The sequence below is a fragment of the Eutrigla gurnardus genome, assembly GCF_963514095.1.
Source record: "Eutrigla gurnardus genome assembly, chromosome: 15".
NCBI lineage: Eukaryota > Metazoa > Chordata > Actinopteri > Perciformes > Triglidae > Eutrigla > Eutrigla gurnardus.
Genome location: NC_139938.1, coordinates 4983315 through 5010775, shown reverse-complemented (window position 1 = coordinate 5010775; position 27461 = coordinate 4983315). Strand labels below are relative to the sequence as shown.

The window sequence follows — 27461 nt, the reverse complement described above, 5'->3', positions numbered from 1 at the left end:
CCTCAATATAACCTTTAGATTATCTCCGACATAACATCCTAGCAAGAAATGTTTTGTTGGTAATACTTTAATTCTCACTTTGCTATATTTAATGTCTTCTTACTTGACTGCATTGATCCGATGATAGAGGAAAACATACCATATACATCTTAAAAGCCGTTACATTTTGTTACTTTCCTTCCAATATGGGCCATTTTTATGGCTGAGGAACAGGTGGGAGTTCACTATGCGACCCACCTGTCAGACTCCCAGCAGCTGCGTGTCTGCTTTAGTGCCCAGGTTTAAACAAGTGCTGAGTGTGTTCCTAACAGATGACAGTGTCAACTCGCTGAATCGCAGCGCTGTAAGTGTCAAGTGTGCTGTGTTGCCAGTTAAACAGCCTTTCACTGCAGTATGTCGCAGCCAGGAATCTGTCAGGTCGCATGCAGCAGCTAAACGTGTGTGTGTGTGTGTGTGTGTGTGTGTGTGTGTGTGTGTGTGTGTGTGTGTGTATATATACGTTAGTCAGAGTGATGGCATGAAGCTTGTATTGAAGCAGACAGAGGGCAAAGGGCAAAAGGGCCAACGACCATCAGAATAGGGTAAGTGCAGATGGTCTGTGAATCCCTCTGGGACAGGTTCTGCAAGGCCCGAAACACTGGAATCTGGTAAACAACAAGAGTGTGGAAGGAAGTGTTGCTAACCAGGGTGAGCAACCACAGCCGTGCCCTCACACACCGCGTTGCTCGCCATCCTTTACCTCCGATCTCCCTGCTCTGCTCGGCTGCTTCAGCTTGTAGAGCTCCACATCGGCTCTGCCTCCTGGGCAGTTATCTCAAAAAGGTTTTATAATAATAATACGCCTCCAGTGTCCGTTTCACCTTTCGAATTATAATGAAGGAGATGGTCAAACACATGGCGGTGATGCTAGATCAGCATTCTAACCCGGAGAAACTCGGCCCTCTAGGGGGAGACTTTATTACTCGGGAGTTCACTGAATTTACTGTCGGGTTTTAAGGGCGAGGGAGGGTGGGACACAAAGAGGACTTGTTGAAGCTGCCTGGATGAGTTATGTCTCCGCGCTTCATCCTCCAGAGGTCACGCAGATTCATGGGTCACCCTGGGGCTGGGTAGTAAAACAGAACCCCTTTCAGCAAATGCCGGTGAGTTAGGCGGTCTGGAAGAGGACTGAGAATCTGGGGAGCGTTAAAAGGAGGATTGACCTCACGTGAATGTGTCACATCGTTTGTCTGGTCTTGTTAATGGGTCAGTTGTTTTGTTTGGTGGTTTAATTGGTTAAATGTTGCTTGGAGTAAAGGGAACTGTACTGAAAATAATGACTGGGTGTCATATCTGGTTGGTCTTCTGTGTTGGTGTTAAGTAAACCAAATAGGTGTGTCATTATTATTATTATTATTACAGCATTTCATTTAAGCAGCCCCACCCCTCCCATATATGTAACAGCCATCAAATGCCCCCGAAAAACTAAAGAAAAAGCACATTTTCTCCACAAAATATTCACTTTGAAACCGACTCCGATACACAACTGGATGTTCAACCAACTCCTCCTGCTGCATGTTGGTTTACATGTCAACAGCAGTGACCACAACAGCTGTACGCAGCTCCCGAGTGTGTTTGGCCCTTCTGTAACATCTGTCTACTACTCACAGATAAAACAGTGTGTCCCCACACGGTGAATATAAACCAGTGTCGCTGCTCTCCATGATCACATATGGTCGGCTTTTTGTCAGTGGAACGCACTGATCCCAGATCCACTTGTCTTTCATCAAGTGGTAGTGTACTCGATGTGTTTCTGTGTTTTACTGAACGTGCAGCTGCTGCTTTTAGCAGTTAATACTGAAAAAGGGTGCTCACCGACCGAGCACACAGCACAGGAGCTACAAGCGCAGCCTCGTTACCCCGATCAGCAACGTTAAACATTAGTGATAGCAGTTCATTATCTTAATCTTCAGGGATTGTAAATAATATGAATATGATTTTTCCACTTACTTCATTCACTTGAACCTTTCACTTTCCATATAGCACTATCATCAGGTCACCATTTTCATTGAAGTTAGCATCATGATGTGAAAGCACAACAAGGGCAGCCTCACTGAGCCGGCAGCAGGTCTGTAGAATTTTAGCCTTTAGATGCACAGAAACCATTGTATTATTCATATAAATGTTTGCATGTAGAAAATACTTCCAGTGCGGTGAAGATATGATGGCATTAGTCAATAAGATGGATAATGTATGCTCTCCACCTGTAAATATAAGCATTTAATAGACATAGTTAATATGCATGATTGGCGGTCTTCAATATCTTGTCACTTTCTATCGACATAACGAGCTCGTGGACTCGGCTGCCGAAGCAGGGAAGACACGCGCCGCACAAAACTCCCACAGAGCATTAGCCATTTGATCTTTTTATCAACAAAGTAAATGTGAAAGCGACAGTGGGAAATTAATTACTTACAAAAGCCCCGACTCGATTCTAAATTAATTTACGGCGTTGAAACTTTTTTTTTTTCCCAATGCCACTTTTGATTTAAGCGAAGGGAGGGAGAGATGATGAAAAGTGGGGAGAAGGCTGACAAAAGACAGGCTGACTGAAAGTGATGGGAGCGGGAAAAGAGTGACAGAGTCAGACGGGGACAGGAGAGAGAGAGAGAGAGAGAGAGAGAGAGAGAGAGAGAGGAGGAAGTCTGTGTCCTTCAAGGCACAGAAGTGAAACTAGTTTGCTGCAAATCGAGGTGACGTGGTAGAGACAGTGACAGATGTAGTATGTGCTGGTGCCTGAAGCGTGACCACGGGGTTGGAATACTGTGTAAGCACACACAAGATGCTCACACACACACACACACACACACACACACACACACACACACACACACACACACACACACACACTCTGTGAGTGAGTGAGTGACGAAAGCCCTTTCTGAAAGTGAAAGAGATGAACTGAGAAAAAAAAGAAAATAGACATATAACTTCGTTCCTATCCAATAAATGTCAGGGAAGACACTCAGCATATTTTTTCCCTGCCTGCGGGGACCCTAGAGGACCCTGGGAAATGAACATATGTCCTATTGACCTCGGCCACTTGATTCAATCATGGAGCGCTTTATTGAGGTGAAGGCAAAGTCACAGCCTGTGTACTCATAAGGTTATTGGATAGTAGACCTGCTTTTAGGTTCAGTAAGGGAGAGGAATAAATGGTATTCTTAAACTAATTGGACACTGCCATTTGCTGGGACAAAGTGAAGCCTGTGGCAGGAGTGAAGGTTAGGCAACAACACTGCAGTGATGAAGTAATGAGCCGAAGGGAAAAACAAGGATCCAGCCAGTCATCACCGCTCACGTATAAAAGAAAGGCAGCGACGCTGACTTAATCATATATAATGTATAGAAGTTCAGATATTTTTAGGAGAGTTTTTAAGGAGAGAAATAGGACCAATAGTGTACTTTTTGAAGGTAAATATTTTATTTCATGAGGACCACCATGATACCTTATTTCAGAAAAAAATATGTACAATAGTCGGTGGCGAGAAACAAATATTTTTTTTAGCCTGTGCGATGAATTACACATACACTGTTTATCAATTTAAAAGAAAGTTGCATTTTTTTCATGCAACTGTTGAGGTATAAGACTTTGAAAGTACAGAATTAGAAAGACTGTACACCCTAAAGAGTCCCATGTGATGTCTTTGCTGAAGCTGTGACTCCTGTGTGCACACCCACTGCATCGCCACGGTTACGGCCATATTGGGGATGTGCATTGTGAAAACTAAATGATACCACAACAAGCCTTTTTTGGCTTGTTATCTCTTCAATGAACAAACATCACAAACCCAACTCAAAAGGAATACGAATAAATATTTGTGTCTTTCCTTTGACTTGCGTACATATTTATTTCCAAAATAGAAGAAGACTGTGACTTAGCCTCTCTTCTCTGCCAGGAAATTAATATCATGGCCAGAATACACCACTTCAAAACCACTCACCTTTTTATTTCCTCGTCTCAGAGTTTCTCCAAGTAAATTAAATGTTAAATATGTGAAGAGCCAACTCAATGTTTGTGCATCCTTCCTATTAAAAATATATATATCTAAACAAAAGATGCTGGCCTCCCAGTATAAAGAAAATAGACAACAATAACAACAAAAAAGAGAATACAACTGATCAGTGAGACCTACAGCAGAAATGAATAACGTACTGTATATAAACATCTCCATAATATTTCATCATGCCGAATGTATGCAGGTTTGTTTTCTGTTCGTATCTTGAAAAGCCCGGCTGAATGCATTAACGTGACGGACATGTTCGTCCTCACTCCGTACTCTCTGAAGAGGATGATGGGATGTGAGCAGCTCAGTCAGCCTGTCGGATTGACAGCTGGAGGTGGGACCCCCGGTCTGCTCCCTGTCCGCTCCTCTTTGATTGTAATCTTACGTTGGGGAAACGAGCGCATGCATGGAGATGCGCGAGGCGGCGAGCAGAGCGAGGCGGATCCTCAGAGGTCACATTTCCCCTCTGCCTGCCCCTATCCATTAACTAATGGCTCCCCACTTCAAACGGCTGTCACTGTCACTGACAGCATCCCGTAGTCACTCTGGATAAAAGCAATAAAAGATCCTAAGTGGCGGCAGAGCGGTGTGTCTCAGGGAAGTTGTCATTTTCCCTCCATTAGGACGAGGAGCGATATTGTTTGTTAGACAAACACTGACGTTGTAAACGGCCTCCATCGGCAGCCGCAAAGTCAGATATCAGTGTTTACTTCCAATGGCCTGTGACAGTCGGCCAATGCTGTGCGAGCCTCGTGTTCCTCATCCTGTTTTCCAGCCTCCCAGTCGGGGCCCGTGGTTAGATCAGTCGGTGAATAAGAATCACACTCCGGGGACAGCTGGTTCGTGTTTACAGTCTGGGGACCGGGGGCGAGTGCACTGCGAGTATTGTCTAAACAATTTTAGTCGCCATATTCCCCCTAGGCCCGGCGTTGTCAGGGGCGTAGGGGAAGAGTTTGTTTGGCTCGCAGCAGCACTGAGGGGAGAAGAGAGGGGAAGTGCTCAAGAGCTTCTGACAAAGACCATATGGCTCCTGGGTCTGTGTGGCAATATTATCAGTGTGTGTGTGTGTGTGTGTGTGTGTGTGTGTGTACATCGTGTCAGGACTGAGCTGTATACACACGTGTGTCAACTGAAGCAACGGCCGCTACCTTGACAGGAAGGAAAAGGCTGACCTTCATTTCTTCATTTTCATCCTTTGGCACATGACTGAATTATACCACTAATTATAAATCCCTTTCTGTCTTTTTTTTTCTTTACACTTTCTCTGACAAAAGGCGTTCTCATTATGCGATAGGGATGTGTTGTAGCTTTGTCAAGAATATAAAAGGTGTGTGTAGCTTTTTTACTCCTGATAATAAGCTGGCAGGCACTGTGGATTCCTGGTTGAAGGTTCCTCTATTATATTTTAGGGACATAAAGCCTTCTTTGCTGGCCATGCTGTTTGCACATTTCCTCCCATGTTTCTCTCCTTTTGCTTATCTTTGGAGAATACGTTGCTGCCACAGGAGAGGAAAAGGCAACCTAGGAGAGTCAAACCAACAAAACTGTCTGTTGAGGACTTTTGTGTACCGATACGGGGGTGACAAGAATACCCCACACCCCCCAACACTTTTGCCTCTTTTTTCCTGCTCAGCACTGAACGGTGCGCCGGTTGCATTTCCCTGCAGCCTCTGAGCAGTGATGCAGCCAAATTTGTATCCATTTCCGATAAAAAACCTCTGCGCCTGCTGTGTCATGTTACTCGAACGTCATGTATATTTTATTCACCCATTTGCTGATTTGTAACATGGCAAGAGAAACCTCCCGGAGGGGCCAGATAACCAGCTCTCGTGTGCTCCGCTGTGGAAGTGTTTCTTAAAACTGAAATGAATCAACAGTGAGAACACATCACGTCCTCACAACTCGCAACAAAACCTCCCAATGACATAAGCTCCGATATGTCTAGTGTGCCCCATATTTTCCGTGTGAATTTGTCAGTGTGCAAGTATTAAGGGCTTCCAGCGCGGTTGAGTAATCCTGCTGTCACTGAGAGAAGAGGCATGGCTGTGCATTTGCTGAGGTTTCAGCCTTATCCATCCCGTATCCGTCATTCCAGAACGCCATCACAGCACCAACCAGCCATATCTGTCCTCAGGGGGGGTTAATGCTATCTTCCTCAGGGGTCAAAGGTCACGCCACTTTTTTCATCTCAACCCTCGTGTCCGTTTTAATTTGCCAAAGCTTTACGCCGGCTCTCTCTCTCTCAGCATATCTGCCTTGTGTGGTATCCTATCACCCGGGGAAAGTTAATTGCGATTCTGTTTAAAAAAAAAAAATCAAGCTCAGTATGACTCTGACAGTCCCTTCGGGGCTTGGAAATGAAAAATGAACACTCTCCCAGATGTGCACCGTGTAATTGTGGTTTGATGATTGTTTGTTTGTGTATATGATTAAAGTGCCAACTTTTTCCTGCCAACCATGATCAAATATTCTGAATGGATACCAGACTGCCAAATTGCACAGAAATTCAACTCAGTGTTTGGTTTTATAAGGTTTTGAAGCAATACGGACTTTATAGACAGCATTTCTTCTTTTTTAATCAAAGTGCATTCAGTAAAATAATGTGTTGCCTGCTCTGTTGAATCATCAGCATAGTTCATCTTTATATACGATGTAAAATTAATCTTTTATTGCTAGCATCATAATCAAGTCACTAATCAGCTGATCACACAGTTGAACAAAGATGAAGACCGCGTTGTTATGCATAAAGTGTTGCAATGCAAACTATCTTTGTTTGCCGTCTTGTTGGGTGTTTGAAGACATTTCACCTCTCATCAAGAGGCTTCTTCAGTCCTAACAGACTATTCAATTCAATTTTCTGTATTATTTGTTCAATGAAATTGTATTTATAGTGTTGTATCACAACAAAGGTTATCTCTTGACAAACATTTTTTGTGGGTAAACGCACAGGTCTTGTGCGTTTCGGCCGGTCGTCCATACGGATCCAGCGTTTTCGCTGCCTGAAAACCACTTTTTTGAAACCAGCTCTCAGGGTGAAAAAGAAAAAAATGGCACCCCTCCGTTTCGTGTTCGTTTTCATGTAGACGGCAAAAACAAATACGATGACGTCATCGGCCCGCCCCTCTAGCCTGACTTTTTGCCCCGCGACGTCTGGTAACAACAACAACGGCGTCCTACGTGCTCATAGCAGATATTCTGCGAGAAAAGTTGCAGATTTGCCACTTTATTGCGATGCTAACAACCAACCACTAGCTAACTTCCCATGAATGTAGGCATTTATCCATCACAACGTGTGACAACGCCTCGTCACGGTCCTCAGGGTGACGGCTGTTGATGCTTATTGTTGGTTTTATTTATACGAGACAAATTGTCATTTTATGGGTGTTTATTGATCGGGTGGTCGGGCGGAGAATAGCCGTAGCTTTGACGTGTTGTCATAGTAACGGCAAACATCCTGTCAGCTACATCTCTTCTTCTGCGTTTATGGTGTTTGTAGCAGAAACAGTGCCACATAAGGGCCTGGAATATGAGTCGTTTTCAGTGGATTCATGTGGACGCAGATTTTCTTGAAATGACGCCAAAAGGCAAATCAGAGAAAAAAAGTTAGTTTTGGTTCGTGTGGACGGCCTCTTAACACGCTCATGATTTTCAAAGTCGTTAAGCCTCGGTTATGTTTCCACGTAGTGATCACGCAATGGCCACGCAGTTACTTGGACGCAGTCGTGAGACCATGATGGTTCTGCATGGGGTTTACGTGTCGAAATGCAATTGAATGCCACACCGGTAGAGGGCGCTATGTTTTTTTGTAAAGACTGACCGACCGACCGAGACTCTTGTGACATATATCGCTGTTAGCCTCGTTATAGCCTATTTGTTTACCTTCCGGCTTTCTCCTAGTCACAGTGAACGATGGAGACCGATACAGAGAGACTGCTGGCATTGGAGATAGAAAATTTCGATCAAGACTTTTAAAAATGGCGGTGTTCATGAGTGGAAACCGGAAAAGCGGTCTCCAGCGGATGTTGTTAGCGGACCAATAACAGCCAATGCCGCTGCGCTGGTGCTGCGTTGCCTCGGCGCACGTCTAGGATTTTTGGGAGGTGCACGTCAGGCCCTTGCGTTGGACGTAAGGGGGGGGTCCGCAAGGACGTAATGCATGGGTGTCAAACTGATCCAGTAAAGGGCCGTGTGGCTGCAGGTTTTCATTCCAACCAAGCAAGAACACACCTGATCCAACCAATCAAGGTGTGAAGGCCAATCAGGTAGGTGAATAAGTCGAGTCAGGTGTGTTCTTGCTTGGTTGGAATGAAAACCTGCAGCCACACGGCCCTTTACTGGATCAGTTTGACACCCCTGACGTAATGGGTCCGTAAGCCCCCTTGCGTTGTGTCAACGCGGAAGCATAACTTGGGCTTTACTCTGGTGGGAGCAAGTGGGTCCTGAGTCATCAAGTGAACGGGTCACGTGGGTGTGAACGGGGTGTTGGATGGGTCACCTGAGAGTCATTGACCCGTCCAGCCACCATGTGAGTTGTTATGGTCACAATAGAGTATTGATGGTTGTTGATTTGTCCAGGGACTGATCTGAGGACTGTAGTGTATTTGGCTGCTTTGTTGAGGGACGATCGTTACAGGTTGACAAAAAGAAAAGCCTTCTTTGACCCCTCTTCCATCTTCCTTGGCCAAGATGTGAATATTGGTGTCCTCGAAGGAGCTCCCATGTCAGATAGAGTGCTGAGTTCTGACCTGAGGAACTGGCTCTCCTGTGTTGTACCTTTCGCTTGTGCAGCGGTTGTTTGGTTTCCCTAATGTACAGCTCAGTGCATTCCTCACTGCAGTGGACTGCACTGTACTTGGGTACTTCATCCTTGGGGTGGACTAGCTTGATGACCATCACCAATTTACTGTTAAAGTCCAACAAAAAATGTAATTTCATCTTTTCTTTCTGCTACATCATGCAAATCTGCTCGGAAATCCTTCGAGGAAAAAAACAGAAACCAAAAGGAAGAAATTGATGTTATATTCTTTGGTTTTTAATGATGAGGATACTCGTTGCATTAACCCATCTAAATAAAGTTAATTCTACAGCAGGGGAACCTTTTTCATCAAAATAATTACATTTACAACCATATTTGCATGAAGCTGGAATGTCAGCGTTCTATCATAAGCAGACGGCCTCAGCGGCTGCCCGACAGCAGCCCCATTACACAACACAAGACTTTGAACTACCACCCACATCAGCTGCCCTGCTAAAGTCTAATTAGCGAACGCGACCACAGATCTTGTCTTGTGCCTCGGCTCATTGTGCCAGCAAACCAAACAAGCACTGACACTCAAACGTGGACACGCCCCTCCTGAAAATGTTTCCAAATCCATTATTTCTTTCCTTTAATAATATTTCTGACTGCAAGAGGGGATGACCAAATGTGACTTTAAAAACAGGCTGCCATGACCTAGCAGTCTATATACAGTATATGGCTTAACAGGCTTAAAATGATGCATTCAATCTTTTCTAAACTCATTAAATCCATATTAGCCCAACAGCGATAATGCTAAACGTCATCATGCACGGACACAGTATAGACGTTATGGTGAGAATATTGATAAAACGTGAGCATTAATGTAATGTGACTGATGCAAATGAACAATCTAATCTGATTTTCCTTTTTTGCACTTCACTGAATACCGTGGGCCTACTTAATGGAAACGACACCACAGAGAAGCAGACACGTGGACTCGGAGCTGTCTATTCCACTGTTGATGCTGTAGTTCCAACTGCTTGAACCCGCCACAAACCAAAGATTCTGGTATCTTCTCTAATAGGCTGCAGATGTGGTGATTTATAACATGCAGCGGAATAGGGGGACAAAGGGAGGGGTGGTTCCTCAAGCTGAATAATGAGGTGAACAGTTCCAAGGCGATATACAGCCGTTTCTGTGCCTGCCTGGCTGTCAGTTCTGCATCCCCTGTTTTCTGCCATTTCCCTCCTCCTCCTCCTCCTCCTCCTCCTCCTCCTCCTCCTCCTCCTCCTTCTGGAGTGTCGCTTCATCTCTCTCCGGTGGGAATACTCGGGAATGTTCAGACAGGTTTGTGACGGAGCTGCTGTTGTTGAAGCTGTGCGCTGAACGCTTTGATGACCAGTGATGTGTTCCCCATTGTTGTCACTATATACAAATGGTATGCATGTCTCTCTGTGTAGAGTGCAGGAGACAGACACTAAAACAAGGGTGTGTCTGTGTGTTGTTTTATTTCAATACATACCCTATCCTGAACAAAAATAGTGCCGCTTTTATTTGTAATCTTAATATGGTTCCAAAAAGTCAAAGGTAGAATGAATTACTTTAATTTAGATTCACTTTTCAACACCTGAAATATAGTGCCTGAACGGGATTTGTTTCACCACGCTGCCACTTTAAGGGGCTGGGCTCTGCCTCGCGTTTATCTTTTCGAATATCAACAGCCTTTTGTGCTGTTGACATTGCAGAATTCAAATAGGCAATTTCAATATTTTTCCAATTAATTGTGTTGCTTATGTGGGGTAGTAATAATTAATCTTTACAATCTCGGTGTTTGCTTAGCTGGCAGCTTTTCTTCCACACCCAGATACAAAACTCCTTTTTTCCTCCCCTGCGTTATCAAGGCCAATATTCAAGGTCTCAGTTTTATTATGCGAGACAGAGACGGTGAGATGAATGAGAGACTTCATTAATCTCCTTCCACGCTCTTCTAGCGTGAGCCTCAACAAGCACCGTTTGTTTTCAGCGGTTGTTTACAAGACTTTCTCAAATATGCGGAACTAAATTTTCTTCAACATGCAGCAGAATATGAAAAAGATGGAATATTCAAAACTCCCTCCAACGATCACACCACCCTCTCTGTTTGCACAACCTCCCTCAATCTTGGTATTTTCTCTGTGGAAAAATCCCTTTCACTGTTCCTCCCAGTCTTCCCAAGGCTGTCGCGGCGATATAACAAAGAAGCGCAGATACAGACAGCATGAAATGAGGCACTGCAAGCTAAAGGAGGGGATGAAGCTGGAAGGTAAAGGAAAACCAAGAGTCAGCGAAGAGGGACTGTAGATAATTAAAAGGATCTCCAGAGCGATATAGCCCTGAGCACTGGGCCTTCTCCTCCATTTACACATATAAACGCCTCTCCACGTATGTACATTTAAACCAGATGATGCACCCATACCCGGAGATGTGTTGGTTTTTACATTTTTCATGCATTCAAGACATAACACGTGTCACCTCACCGCCCATATCTTTAATACAAGTTATGCAAAGCACGTCAGAATTCAACTCATTTTCATAACAGCAATCTACTGGCAATTTATCACAATCAAGCATGAAAAATGTGCTATTATGCTGCTGCAACATTATTTTTTTTGGTTTGATATAATATATTGTGTTTCCAGGAGAACGATGCACTAATTTGCATATTTTTTTCTTAATGTCAAATTGAAATATGTGCATTATACTAATGAAAGCATTTCCAGTAACAATCTAGTGCCGTTCACTTTCATAGAGACGTACGTGCACGAATGACCGGCCAATGAGAGCTGTGAGTTTGCTGCTCGTCTATCAGACTAATGTGAATATAATATGTATTCATAGTTAAGAATGGCACGAGGGGCTTATAAATGGTGTTATGTATTCTGGGCATAGTAAGTGATCAGCTTCTTTCTTGTGACATAATCAGTACTTTTAGGACAGTGAATGTCACACACGGCTTCCACTGCCACCCTGCACTGACGGAGTGGTGTTAAAGGCACTCTGCTTGTTTGTAATAATGACAGTTCTGTCCAGGTCTCTGAGGTCAGGGGGGCGAACAGCTGATTTCACTGTTTGACAACCTGTCAGCAGCTGGTCTGCCACCAGAATAATATGTGTGCCAGTGAAGGAATGGAAGATGAGATAGATACCACCTGTTATATGGGAATGTAAAAATGTCTGACCGCTCATATTCTGCTGCTTGCAAAAAAAAAAAAGGTACAAAAATCACAATTTCTCTGATTGTTCAGTCTGTGGAAATAGGGACTAAAACTTCTCATATAACCAAGATCAAATAGGTATAACAAAAACATAAAAAAATACAGCAAGTTAACTTTTATATTAATCTTATTTATAAGCAGGTTGCCCATGTTAACTGCATGTTAATGCCTGTAAGGAAAGTGTAGCAACCAAATATATATCATCAAATGTAGAGACTGAAATTAAATACAGTAAACTGAGGAAGAAAGGAAACCATATCTTTATGAAATAATGACATAAAACATCAGTGTCTCAGTCTCTGTTTCTCTCTACTGGATGGCAACACCACATTACCTATAGTAACAGATGAATGGCAGACTGCTCCACTCTGAATGCACAAAGTGCCTCGGCTGTAAAGTGCTTATGTAGTTTGCTTTTAAACATAACCATAAAAGTATATGTAGAAATTCCTAAATTCATACCCAGAAAAAAAAAATGGAAAACAGCATGTTTAAACAATGCTTGTCATCTGTGTGGATTGTTTATTGATTTTTTCTGTACTACCTCAGTGTAATTGCTTCCAGCATCTCCTTCCAGCCTTATAGTTAACGACCCTGTTGATGATGTGACGGGAGACAAATCGCCCCATTTAGCTCAAGTGATGAGTCTCGGATATGTTTGGCAGTTTAAGTATTTTGTCTCACCATTCAATAGCACATTTCTGCGTTTGTCTCACGGTGCAAGAGAATCAGCCTCGTTTATTGGCTGTAACCTGCAAAGATCCACACATTCAAAGGGTATTGCTTTCCAAGCTCCAGTCCTTCATGTCAGCCCGGTAGCCTCCAGGCTGAGCTGGCTAATTATAAACCCAACGAGTTCATTTGGAGTGAGTGATGTCTGGGATTCATAGCTGGACTGATAATTGAATTAATCAGGTGCTGGGATTCCGGGCAAACCGCTCTATTCTAATGCGCCCACCAAACTTCCGTGTCACATGTGCCGCGAGAAATGAGTCGCTAAAGGTCGAAAATGTCGACGGGCAATAAAGCATACCACCTGCCGCGGACACGCCCATCTTTCTTAAGTCCACTCCGTATTTGTAGAGTGAAAAGCCTCTGAAGATGAGTGGTAGTTTAATTGACAGCTGCATCACTAACTGGTCCCCCCCCCCCCCCACCCCCGCTGACAGATGAGGAAGTTTTGTCACTAATAGCCATCGGACACCTGCGTGTCTTGTCAGCTTCTCCTTGAGGTTTGTTGACAGCGTGTGCCGAGACGGGGCGAGTGTGATGCGGGAGCGCTGTCAGGCTGACGTCTTGTATTCCTTGGCGTCGTCTATTTATACATGGCACTCTCTGTGAGTGAGGGGAGGTGACAGCAGGAATATAAGAAGATGGATATTATAGATCTATATGTATATATCACACAAAGTGCCATTCATAAATAGAGTATGCCTGATACAATGCATAAACTATACGACTCCGGAATTAATATCATATACTGTACACAGACAGGCGAATTGTATATATCACTCATATTCCTATTCATCTTCCGAGTGTATTTTCTTTCAGGATTTTGCTTGTTTGAGAAAAACTTGGCCTTGGGTTTACCTCCCTCCACTCTCTCTATCTGCTGCGGCTCTGTTGGCATTGATTATCTCAGACCTGAGGTATCCACTCTCTCTGTGTGTGTGTGTGTGTGTGTGTGTGTGTGTGTGTGTGTGTGTGTGTGTGTGTGTGTGTTGTGTGTGTGTGTGTGTGTGTGTGTGTGTGTGTATCTCTTTCACCGTCTCTAGCTCCGCTGCATGCTGAGAAGGCAGATATCTCTAGAGGTCCTGTAATAGAGCGGATAGTGTTGCCATGGGGGATGGAGGTAGTGTTGGATAGTGAGGAGGGAGAACTGGGGGAGAGGGCAAAGGATGAGAGTATCCATCGTTAACGTGCTGATATGAATAAACCCTGTTTGTTTGGTTCAACCTTCGACTCACAAACGCTACTAGGTCTGGCTCATTGAATTGAGTGTTTTTCCATTTCAACCAGAGGTTTAGGCCGATGAAGTAAAGGGTCATTTGACCCAAATCAAAACAATCTGCCCTGGCGTACCATGGCATCCAACCATGCAGATAGGTTTGGTTTTACAAATCCATGTTTTGAGTTATCCATCTCTGAGATTTCGCTCTCCGCTCCAATTCAACGTAGGTTATTTTTTTGCTTTTCTTTGTGGAGCTACTTGCATTGGAAAAACATGTTTTTCTGTGTTTTGTAACTGGTGAACCAGCTGTGTAACAGCTCACTTTTAGAGGGTATAACATCACAAAGCCAGGTTCAATGGCAACATCTTTTTCCCTGAAACAGTGTTCTCTTATGTTGGATTGTCAAAAAAAACATGCAATCAATGGTTTCCATTGGGACAAATACTTTTATTAGAAATTAGTTCCATTGTGTTGGTGATTTTTGTGGATTACCCAAAGCAATAGGACCACTTGCTTTTGGTCTGTTTAATTTTTCAATGCTATGACCATCACAAATAAAATGACATTCAACTCGACAGCAATCCTAGAGTCAGATCATTCAGAAGCTGGGCAAATACAACCAAGACTATTGGCATGTTGCAGTACTACTAGAATAAAATGAGACCATGTTTTTGACTGTACTATTTTAAGAGGATAAAAAACGTTTGCCGTACATATTTTGATCTTGCAAAAATAAAATAATCCACGTACATGTACTGGGACCCAGTGATAGATGTTCATGCTTTCTTCCCTGAGCACGTTTGTGCAGTAAGGAGCAGCAGCACAGCCAGATGACTCCACTACCAAATTGCTTCTGGGAGGTAGAAATGCAGGAAGCTTCACACTCCCATGAACACACAGCGGGAATGTGCTGTACGTTGTTTACAGTATACACAGTCTGCCATGTTTAATAGCCCTCCCCGTCACTCCCATTTGGTTCCTGAAAAGAACGACAAGCTCACAAACACCAGGACATTAACAGCACATGCATGTTAGTCTGCACGCTTCAATGGACGCCATTAAACGTGGGCTACCTTCACCCGAGACACCTACTGGGCCTAATCAAGGGTTTCAGTCCCAGTAAATCTCAACGTCCCTCGCCTTGTAAATTACTGTAAGTCCACGGCAAATATATGTTGACCTCCCGCTCATCATTCAAACCCCCCGAAGCAGCTGCATATTTGTATCAAACAGAGCGGAGAAAAAAAAACTGCACGTCCAACAACAAAGCAATTAATTTGGACACACGCTGCCATATGAGACAGTGAAATGAAATTAAGAAAACAGAAGTCAACCATAGCTAGACAGAAAGAAACCCTGTGTGGAGCCCGGTGTGTTGTTGTGTGTGTGCGAGGTGGAGACGCTCACACTACCGACTGAAGCGGAAATGATAATTAACGCTGACCTCGACTCGACCCTGATTCTCTCCTCTGCATGTCATTTTTGTTTCTCCGCGGCGCCTCTAGAGACACAAAAGGAACTCTTTTCTCCGCCGACTGTGAAGGACAACATTTTCATTTGAGTCCACAATGCCAGAAATCTCTTTCCAGTTATCCTATCCCTGACCGCCCTCCTTCTAATTTCTTCCTATTTGGATCCAGACAGAGTCTACTAGCAGGCAGACAGCTGGAGGGATTACAGTGAGCTAATTATAAGATGTCTATCCATAATTGCAGCGGATTACGCTATTATTCCTACAGAGTTTAACTGCACAAAATGCCTTAACCACCATCACATTATGTCGCACATATCGCTATGTATTTCTCGCTATTTGTACAGCTGAAACTAAATACCCAGATTTCAGTTTCAGGGGCCTTGGTCGGGGTAAAGAATAGGCAAACCCTATAACCCTATAACCCTATTACATCTCTTTTCGCAGTCCGTAACGCATCATTGATGACTCCATTAGGCTTGTGCATTGAGGGTATTGTTGGGCAAAAATGAGGAAATGGCACGGTCCATTCAGGTAGCAGATCGATCGGGGGAAACTAATTCCCGGAGGAGTGCATAATTTGACTCCCGGGCTGGCCTTTATATGACAAATAGACACTTTAGTGGAGGGAATCATTTGAGTGAGTCTCATTGATCCCATCCTTTGCTCCACATACTCAACTCCTTTTATACGATAAGAGAAGTGAATACGTTGTTATAAGTCAACTATTTTAAAAACGCCATCTGGGAAATGATGATTCATTACTTTGCCCCGTTGGCACTGACACATTATTGTCTGTACGTGTTTCGGGAGATCAATGGCAAACTGCACAAGATAAGATAAGAAAAGGGCAGCTGGTAGGTGTTGCGGTACATTTGAATTTTATTTGCACTTTGCACTGAAGCCGGATGTTATCTAAGTGTACAGTTGTAGTTCTAGTACGACTGTGAGATAGATAGCGTGTTGAATAAAACAACGCTACAGTCGTCTGTCATGAGAACACTCATGCACTCTATTCCTGTCTCTGTAATTTACAGTATTTTTGTGCATGGCAGTGTCCAAGTACAGTATGCTCTAAAGCGACTGAGAGGCAACGTGACTATCCACAGATTGCGGTGCAAGTATTTGCATGTCCTTCCACCCATCTGCATCTCTCCGCTGCCAGGATGACAGTATGTTGTTTATCAAGCTCGCTGGTTTTTAAAATAATCCATTTAGCAGTATGTTCACTTTGCTCCCTCCTGCCCGTCAGAGCAGCTGTCTCCGTGCACACGGTGCAGCAAGCCAACCTCGACGTTTTTCATTGCGCCGCTGCTGCTAAAACCAATTAAATTTACGGCAAAGAAATCACCTGATTACAAATCTACGAGCCCCCCTCCGCCCCACCCTTCTCCCTCTGGTGTGTGTATTCATGTGTGCATCTGTGTACGCGATGCCACCGAGGGCAATGTTAGAGCTGATCAGGTGGGAGTGTATGACATACTTTCTGGTTGTGCGTGTGCCTGTCTTTCTGCTAATCCATATGGGTGCAGCACTAATTAAATCCAGAGGTTCAACCGTTCACACCAGTGGCTGCTTGGCACAAAGTAAAAATCTGTTGGTGCTCTGCCAGGTAATATGACAAAACCGGCGGGGGTCGTTTATGGGGGAGCGCGTGAATGGCGGTAATAGTGAAGAGGGGGGTGTGTTTGGAGATGGGACAGTCAGATTGGCTGCTGATGATGTAGATGTCTCTATAAGAGGCCATCTTTTGTGAGCGGGGTTAATAGCGGAGGGACATCGGGGTCATGTGAGGCCTCCTCGCTGAGCCAGCCATGCTGGGGTCACTGAGATCGACTGGCAGGCTGCTTGTCTCTCCAGAAGTGGAAGCCTCTCTCAGCAATTTCCCAGCCTTATCGAATCTAAGTGGTATAAATGTGTGTCTTCCCTGACCCCTGACCCCTCGCCCCCATTCCATCTTCCACAGCAGAAACGTATTATGTGTTGTAAGGCGGCTTTAGCCCCCCGATTTATTCTCTGGACTACATCCTTTCCATTTTGCTGTCCAGGAGTGTTTAGTAAGACATGTTTGTCTTTGTTTATTATTTGCGTATGCATGAGATGAGTCCCATGTCTGCAGTGATTTTATAATTCCTTTTTAAGTTTTGCCAACGTACTGATGTTCTTCCCGGATTGTGTGACGGTGTGCTTGCTTTGCCTCCTGTTTGGGAGGGCTAATGTCTCGGTTTATTGGTGTTGTGTTAACAGGATAAAGATTTATGAGCGGGTGGGGGGCAGACCAGCATGTGTTCTGTGGTCCACACAACAGATAGGTAAATAAATGGAAATTGGGTCCATTTGTCACTCGGATGCGGCGTACCTGTGGAGTGCAGAGCCCAGCAGAGATGTGACAGTGTGTCCCTGTCAGAACCTTATCGGGTCGTCTATCATCCCGTGAGCCCGGCTCACTACACCAAAGGAGAAAACAAGGCAAAGAGCTACATACCTCTGCTTGATTGCTTTCTGCTTTTTGTGCTCACAACTTCCTTTTTACATACTCACTGTCTGAGTGTGATTGAAAAGCAACGCAAAGCTGAAATACCACATCCTGAAAGAGAAAGATGTTGTTTTGAACAGAGAATCAATGCTTGTTTGGTCCCTTGATGTGGGACTTTTTAATTTGCGGGCCTTAAATTAATGCACAGTATTTTTTCTCTTTTTTAATCAACCTTCGTTTGGTCAAAGACAGCAGAGCATTGTAAAATGAAAATTAATTGGCAAAGTGGAATGGTTCAGGCACAGCATGCATTTCAGCCTCTTAAAGGATGAGATGTGTCAGAGACGGTCCATTGAGAATCATACACTAAAGTGCATTTTCAACAACTAAAAGGAGACACCCTCCCATCGAAAAATAATTTATGTTTTTGAGAATGCAGCAGCCCTTTGTCTCAGTGTGTCTCTGATTATTGTATCAAATTAGGGACACAAACACAGAAAATGACACTAACATTGTTGTGCAACAACAAAAACCCCCAGTCCTGTGTGTGGTTAATGTTAGGGAATGACTGTGGTCATCGTTGACTTTTTCAATATATTCATCCAGACCACGAAAGTCCTTTGACCTTAACCACATCCTAAAAATCACATTCATTCATTTAATCACGTTTTAGGCACCACGATCACGTAGTGTTTTGAGGAAGCAGATATTTCACATTGTCAATGAGCATTTTTGCAAATAAAGTCAGTAGCAACATTTGCAACTCACCATGTTACCTATTACCTTTTCCTCATTATGTTGATGAAAAATATGCCATTATCTTTCGAACAAAACGCACTTTGCTGTTGCAAATTAGCAGTATACAACCCTGATTTCTAGGAGACAGGATTGTTTATTAAGCACGTTTCCCCTATAATTTCCTCAGGGATACAAGTTGTGGCACAAAATGGGGGAAAAAAAAATCTCCTCATGCACAGTAAGTGCTGAGTTTACCAGAAGCAACAGCAGTTTCTTTGGAACCTAGAAGAAGTGCATAATTACCATGTTGTGTGATAGCTGCTATGCGGATAAAGGAAACTGAAACTTCAGCAATACGAAACCCAATAAAATGTAAAAGCAGTGCAGCACTGAGCCCTTATCATCAAATTTGAGTTAAGTCTTTATCAAATAAAGGAACAAACAACCGTAGAATCTCACAGGTAATCAGAGACCGATGTAGCCGCCCTACAGCCCAATGTGCACCTGTAGTGTAATTTATTTAAAACGCGCCTTTATGAAGTGAGTCGAATCTCCTTTGAGCCCTTTTACTGTAATGTTTTCTCTCATTTCTGTGTCATAGAAGAGAGAGACGTTGGGGCAGAGACAGACATGAAGCCACAGTTGTGTGGTTTACTCTGGTATTCTGCTGACATGGGATCCATTAGGAGGGTTTTTTTTGGGGGGGGTGGAGAATGCACAACAGCATGGGTGGAGAGGGGGAAAAAAAAGAAGGAAGCGTGTGGGCCTGAAAAATCAGCGAGGGAAAAATCTAGCTGAAAGACTGAATGTCAGGTTTGAAGCAGGAGAGAAGTTGGAAGGAGAAGGGGAGGAGAGCTGGTGAGATGGCTTAGAGGAAACAAAGGAGATGAGAGTGAGCAGGGATTGAAGTTGCAAGACAGGAAAACACAAGGGAGAATGAAAAGTGATGAGGGTGTACAGTACTGCGGGGAAGCGGGAGATGAGAAGGGCGCTGGCGGGGGGCTGATTCAGCTTACTTTGCACGGGGTGGAGAATCAAAAGCAGCGCGGTGGAGCCGACACAAGAATGCCTAATGCAGACCTGTCACTAAAAAAAATCTTCAGGTGGGCCTCGACCATAATTGACAGTGACGCACAGTGACCTCACCTTGGCTTGTTCTTTTTGCCCCCATCCAGTCAGGTTGAGTCACCCCAATGTTGAGTCAGGGTAGGTGCATGCATTTCAACAGAGCTTATTCACAGCATACCTGGCACTAATGATAAGGCAGGGTGTCTGCACACCGCGTGCCCAAATGATACCCTCCGTCTCTGTCATCACCGCGCCAACCGTCGGGAGTGTCATCGTCAAGGAGATAGAAAACACCTGGAGGCTGGCAGCATCCAACCAACACATCAATCGGCCATATTTGCTGGAAATCAAACGGCGGCTGATGAGTGTTTGTAGCCGCGGGGGCTGCGGCGGCTGTTTGTGATCGGGATTTGTGGAATAACACCGAGGGGATGGAGGGAAGAGGATAACAGAGTATTAGCTTTATATTCCGAATGTGCTTCGTGTAATTACAGATGCCTCTCAGGGACGCACCTCTCTCTCACTTTGCTCACTTATTCTATGAACATTTTCACATGCAAATATCCCGTCTGCCCAATTGTGCCTCTGACCACAACATCAAACGGAATGAGCTATGAGAAATGAGACCGGGGCGAACCATCCAATATCACTTTTTTTTTTTTTCGTAAAATCCACATTTCTCTCTCTTCCTTTACATATCATTTCGAAGCCCTCTGCCTTTTCCCTCCCCCACACCTATCCATGAACTATCCTCGTCAGAAGGACAAATTACCCAGCGGGCTGCTCTCTTAGCTGTGCTTTCTTTATAATAATCAATTTGAGGACGAGCGAAAGAGAAGGCTGGAGAAACGTGAAATTATTCATCAGGGCTGCTCAGTAGCAGTGCTGTGGAGGTGTGGGGGATGGTGAGGGCTACCTCGTCCTCCGTGAGGTAATTAGGGGCGAAGAGCGAAAAGCAGAAATAAAAGAGTGCAAGAGTGCAGGTCGGCAGTGAGACGGGAAAGGAGCAGAGACGGAGAGCGGGTTGGTGCAGACGTGGGGGGGGATCGCAGGGAGCAGTTTGTTGTTATATTTGGAAATCTTGAGATGGTGTTTAGTTTGTCGTCCCAGCAACAGACAGATACACGGGAGAGGATGGAGGACAGACAGCTGGGGCTGGTGACGAGTGAAGGGGAAGTGCAAAGAGGAGGAAGAGCTTCGAGGGGAACATGACTGGGACTTAGCTTCAGTTAAACTACTCAGGAGAAAAGGCGGATAGTGCGACGAGGGGAAAAATGAGCCAGGCTCTCTCTGGTGGCGGCTGTTTATTCAGAGACCTCTTGTTTCCTACCAATTAAAGGGGCTGGGGACTGTTTCAGCACAATCCAGCCTGTCTCACTCCCTCCTCTGCTCAATCTGTCTTCCCTTCTTCTGCAGTGTTTGCTCCATCTGCAGTTTTCGATCATTCAAACATATTTTTGAACCTCCTAATCCCCCCTCCCCGTCTGACATTTTCATTCGTTTAACATCTAAATGTGTTAGGAGACACTTAAATGGCATGTAGATATCCGTGGAATCATGTGTAATATGTTTACCGTGTTTTTAATTACTTGTTATTATCTCCAGCAGCATGGATTTGTCCTGTTCTTATCGGTGCCCTTCGCTGTGCTGCTGCAATGACCTAATTTCCCCAGAGGGATCATTAAAGTTTCATCTTTCACCCCTCATTCAATTCTCTCTCCAGTTCATTCCTCCCTGCTGCAGCACGGTCCAAACCAAACAAGCTCGTCGTTGTACTCGATTTCTTTTCCCGGTTCCTCCTCTTAAAACACCGTGACTTGAAGGGGTTATAACTGCCAAAGGATACCGTCTTTAGGCGGGTTGGATGTATCGATACGAGGATGTGGCCATCTTTGCATATGATCACTTATTTCATTTCTGAAATCCCCCTGATGGCGACATGGCACCTATAAATATTTGCACAAAGCTCATGTTTTTAAATTGAGATGTTGAGAATACAACAGAAGGCTTGAAAACCGTGGTTGATTTTAAATAGCATGCTGCTCTGGAGTCAATGCTCACCACATCTACTTGTCCTCATCTGCACACACCACTATCAGTACCAAACACCTGACACAATGTACTATTTGGCTTTAAATCAATCATTCATTCATTGTTTTCTCCACATATCCATCAGCTGTTGGGAAATAATGTAGAGGATATTGTCAAATGCAGCCTCTACACACGCCTGTGATTCTGCTATCTGCACCTGCACTGTCAGCATCTTTTTCCCTGTCACAACGATGCAATTTTCCTCGGTTGAATACGGGCATTGTTGTGTTGTGTTGTGTATCTCACTGCAGACTGTATGCCTGTCAATCAGCATAATATGGCTTGGGATAGAATACCATGGTCCCAGATGTTTGTGTGGAAAACAGCCCATGATTCTCGGTATCTCTGACTGATTTATATTACCGTACCCTTTTTTTTTTCTCTTTTTTTCTGTCACACCGGAGAGCTGAACACACCTACCGTAGCCTCCTTCTCTCCTGGGCCTAGAATTGTCTCTCAGATTGATGACAGGGGAAGACTGGGGCACCTCGGGGTACATTAGGATGCAGAACATAGCTGTAACTATGTGTATGTGTGTGTGTGTGTGTGTTGGGGCATAACTTTGCCTATTTTGCCGCCTGCCTCGCCATAAATTCAAGACACCACATTTCCGCGGCTGTCGCCTCGCTCGGCGCTACGTTCGCCGTAGCTCTTTGTTTCTTTGTGTCTGCATCTCTACTTCTACCCGTGCATGTGTGTCTTTGTCTTGCTCACTTTCCTCTTTGTTACACTACATCTCCCTCCCCACCACCAGCTCTTCCTCATCCTCCTCCTCTCCATCGCCTCTCTTTGTGACCCGGGTGCACTCCTCCCTCGGAGCAACTCTCCCGGGTTTTCGCTTTTTTTTTTTCTTTTTTTTCTTATTATTATATCTTCCTCTCCGCACTTTGTCTTCTTTCACAAAAACACCAGGTAGGAATGAGGGTCGATTTTCATTTAAACAAAGAGTAGCCCACTAAGCTGCAGATTTATGCTCTGTCTGCAGTGTGTAATTGTGCATACCCCAAAGTTTGTCCCTCTGTGCCTTTTTTGTGTACAGTTCATAGTAAGTGCTCATTTAGAACTCAATCTAGCCGGAGGAGATTTTCCAAACACCACCGCCAAGGTCAATCCCCCTCAAACAGAGGTTTCCACGGGCCAATACACCAGAATACATTTGTCTCAAGGTCTGACTGCTGTCTGTTTTCCAGTTCTTTTGTTTTGTCAAACAAAAGCCCCTAAAAGTATTTTTCTCAACAATCTCACCGCTTCGGGGGGAATTCATTGGCCTTATTAGTGGAAAAATCTTGCAATGTGTGTTTTTTTAATTATTTTTTTTGTCCGTGCAAAATAATTAATTGACACACGTTACATACAGGCTTCCCTCCGCTAACCATATTTTATCTACTCGTTAATGTTCCCAATTACTCTGTCAAACAACGCCAACGTTTTGCAGCCTGGCACGCTTATTGAAATGGTAATGCGACCATCTCCAAGTGAAAGTCTTTCATTCACTGGCTTCTAAGTGGATTTATTCATGACAATTTACTCTTCTCATGCAGGATTACACTAATGAGAGGGTTAAAGAGTGGTGTGTGTGTGTGTGTGTGGGGCTTTTCTCTGCTTTCATGCGAGGGACTCTTGCCCCGGAGAGAAAGGGCCACGTTTCTGCTGCCTCCAGCTCTCTCCATTATTCAGAAGAAGAGGCCTTGATTTGCTTTTGTACAATCTCAGTGAATTTCCTGCCTTCTGACGGATTCAGGTATCGTCCATTAGCTGTCACTCTTATTGTGAGGCTTTTATCTGATTTGTGTCACAAACCGGTCAATTAATTTCTTCAAACTGAGAACAAGCCTTAAATGTAATAAAGCGATGCTTGTGGGTCACAGGGCCGGACTGTAAACCATCTCCATGCAGGAGGTCAGTTCCCCATGGGCAGGGGGGGGGGTATTGTTAGCACAGATCTCAGTATGTAGGTCATCAGGCTTTGAGTTCAACAATCCCCAGGTATTGCCCCTGCTCTAACTAATAATAATAATAGAGGTCCAGACAGCGGACACCACGCACCGGCATGCACACGTTTTATTCCAACTTCAGGACGGTTCGATCAAAACGAGGGTTCGCGTCCTTAAAAAGGCTGAATGAGCGCTCTGTCCAACAAATGCTTGGACGCGTAGAAAATACAACACTTGACAACTTGATACCTTCCCTGAACTTTGTATTGCTGACGTGTTTCAGACAAGCACCTCCTTCCACATGCATGCAGCGAGGGAGGAAACGCTCGCCCGAATGCATTTGCACTGATTGAAAGCACCAAGCCGCCGTCTTGAGACTGATTTACTTTCTGTTCATTTTGCTTAATAGAAGCTTTGTTTAATGAAAAAGCGAAGTCAAAGCTAAATAAATCTACTTAAAAGTGATTAGCGTGTTGGGTGATTTTTAATGTTTGTGTGTGCTCTAGAGGAAATCAAATAATGCAGTCATATTGAGAGGAACTATTTTATTGCAAAGTAATCCCTTTTTAGGAGAGGATGCCACATTTAATGAGTGTCCTGTGGGTTTATCTCCACTGAGTCCAGGTCAGTTAAAATACAATTGTCTCCGTCGCACGGAAGCCTCTAATTGTTGCAGAAATATTAAGTGAGCGATAGTTGAAAGCCTGTATCACATTGTACATAGTAATTATAATAGTTACACATTTAGGAGATGGTTGTAGGGAAAATTAGAGATACACTTCTAAAATTAGGTGTAAACAACATGACAGCCTGGATCCTTTTTCTTGGCATCCTTCATCCCGAAGGTAATAAGTCGGATTGAAATCTGGTGACTGTTTGTGTAGAGCGAACTCACGGTAATGTTCATAATATGGTTTATTTGAGCGTTGTGACACGTTAACTTGCCAGAAGTAGCCATCAGAAGATCCACTGGGGTCATAAAGGGACGGACACGATAAGCAGCAATACTCAAGAAGGAAACATGTTCAGTTTGGTGCTAAGGGGCCCAACTTGTGCCAAGAAAATCCCCCCCGACACCGTTAAAGCTCCACCAGCAGTCTGGTCCATGTGTTTATGTTATTACCGCCAAACCTGCCATCCGAATGTCGCAGCGGTTCATCAACTGAAGTTTTTCCACTCTTCTATTGTACAAGTTTGTAGAGCTTGTGCCAGTTGTAGCCTGAGTAAGTGTTTTTAGCTGCAGGAGTGACACCGGTGTGGTCTCCTGCTGCTGTGAAGCCCGTCAGCTTAAAGGTCCCACATGTTGTGTTAGAGATGCTCTTCAGGATACTGAAGGTTGTAGCTAGTGGTTATTTGTGTTGCTTTTCTGCCTCTAACCTGGTCATTGTCCTCTGATCTTTCCCATCAAAAAGGATTATTGCAGAGAACCGCCGCTCACAGATATGTTCTCTTTTTCGGACCATTTTCTGTAAACCCTAGAGATGGTGGTGCATGGCAGCAGTTTCTGAAATGCTCAAACCAGCCCCTCAAATCAAGTCATGATTTACTGTGAAAAGTTCTAAGTAAGTGTCTGATACAGTAAAAAGCAGATGTCTTCAATGTTTTCAGGCCAAGGACCCCTTGGCTGATAGTTACACGGTGGTACATATCATATAAAATGTTGTTGCTCATTAAACCGGGCCAATAATAATAATGTGTCTATAGCCTATAGTTCTGTGTATAAAGGTGCTTTGTAATGATGCAGTACAATGCTAAGCCATTGAAATAATAATTGTTGACAGATTCATATATTTATAGAACATATTGTAATTCGATGTTTTCTACATTACAATTTCACATTAACACAACAATTAACATTTATTTGTGCTTATTAGATGTTGTAATAATGTTAATGTGTATTTTTACATTTTATATTTTGGTAGAACAATTACCAAAATTACATCAAATAATTTCGGGGACCTCCTGCAGTAACTCTGCGGACCCCCTAGGGGAGGGGAAAAAAAGGATTCTTTCTGTTATCCAGAGAGATTTTAAATGGATTTGTGAGCTTTGTTGAAGTAAACTTCGGCTAAGTTTGATCGAGTGCTTGACGTTAAACAGTCTTTGTAATCTAAGCACAATCTGATCACCTGCAGTGTTGTGACACCAGGCTTCTGTACAGAGGACCAAAACAATGCCGATAGTGGCAGTTTAACATGTTATACCACACTGTATCTATACTTTATACACCATTACACTGTAGTACCAGCGAGGTCGTTGGTTGGTTTGCTATTTGCATACTTTACAAACGACTGTTGGACTTACAGCAGGTGTTCCCGGTGAGATCTTTGGTCTGAATGTCAGATCGTCACATGCTGAGCAGTCTTGTTTTAGATTGTTTGAGTAAATGAGCGTAAGTTATGTGTGGGAATGTTTTCAATAAAAACACCGTGTATCCTGTAAACTAAAGAGCATGTGTGTGTGTCTGTTTGTCTGAACACGCATAACAACTTGTTGGCCTGTATTTTCTGCTCAACCTCCAACAAAAGCCTCGGGTTAATGACACTCCACAGCTCATAAAGATTTCTACAGCACTGGTTCTTAAATCCTAAAACCAAACACCTGTATTTATCTTTCTACTGATTCTCAAAGGATTAGGTGTACGCCGTTGGTTTCATTCTGTACTGTACCAGCATATGCTTCCAGTGCTAAGTCTCTGTTAAATCTAGTCATAATAGAAATCTGATCATCATGCTGAGAGCCGATGTGGCGCTTTGCTTTATTGTCATTAGGCCAGTAAGTGAAATCAAGAGACACAACAAGAGGAACTGGGAGTCGATCCTTCGCACTTTTTGTTTGACTGACAATTTACTTAACCCCATCAGAGCCGTTTAACCCAGCTCCTCTGCCGCCTCCCTTATTATCCTAATCTGGTTCATGTTCGCCTGTATCTGGCCTCTCTCCTGAAGCTCAGCAACGCTCCCCCCTCTCTTCCCCCTGTCTTCCTTCTTACAGAGGGATGGGATGAGTGGAGGAGATTAAAATGGAGGTTACACAATCATCTTAGCTGCTTTTTAATGTCTGCCGCTCACGAGTGATATGTTCTGCACGTACATCAACAGGATTAGAGGGCCAGAACATCCGAGAACTGATGAACCGGTGAATCCATCCTTACACACACTCACACTCACAAGGAATCATTGTAGCCATAAACCCCCTGTCAGAAAGCAGTGCCTCTTAAAAGTATGTGTCTGTCCGTTGCACCATCGTTCTCCTGACTTTCCTCTGCCTTTCCTGTTGTCATTGTGTTTTTTTAATACTGCAACTCAACAGACCGAGGAAAGGAGCCAGAAATGTAACTTATAAACATGACTGTGGGTTGGAATTAAGACATGGAAAACAAGACTAAACAAAAAACAAAACCATTAAAAAAAAGCAAAACTATGACACAATCATAGTTCAACAAGTGTAGTAACAAGAGTGGAAAAGGGTTGTTTTTGTCTGTGTGGAGGAGAAAATGGCAACATGTTCATTGTCATTGTAGCATGGGAAAAAAATTACATTTACAAAATAAAAGTAACTAAATGTCTGATACAGTGGCCATGACAGAGCTATACATATGGGCTGTTTGAGTCGAAGAGAAAGTGTAAAATTTGGCCAACCAAATATTTTAACAAGGAGCTCATTCCCGATAACTGAGCTTGATGTCGAGCT

The 27461-nt window shown here is 43.8% G+C and overlaps 1 protein-coding gene across 1 annotated transcript in view; it reads left to right on the top strand.

The window, feature by feature from the left end:
• Nucleotides 1-27461, top strand: part of LOC311025407 (roundabout homolog 1-like) — a 74287-nt gene that overhangs the window by 20826 nt on the left and 26000 nt on the right. The gene's annotated exons all lie outside the window — the stretch shown is intronic.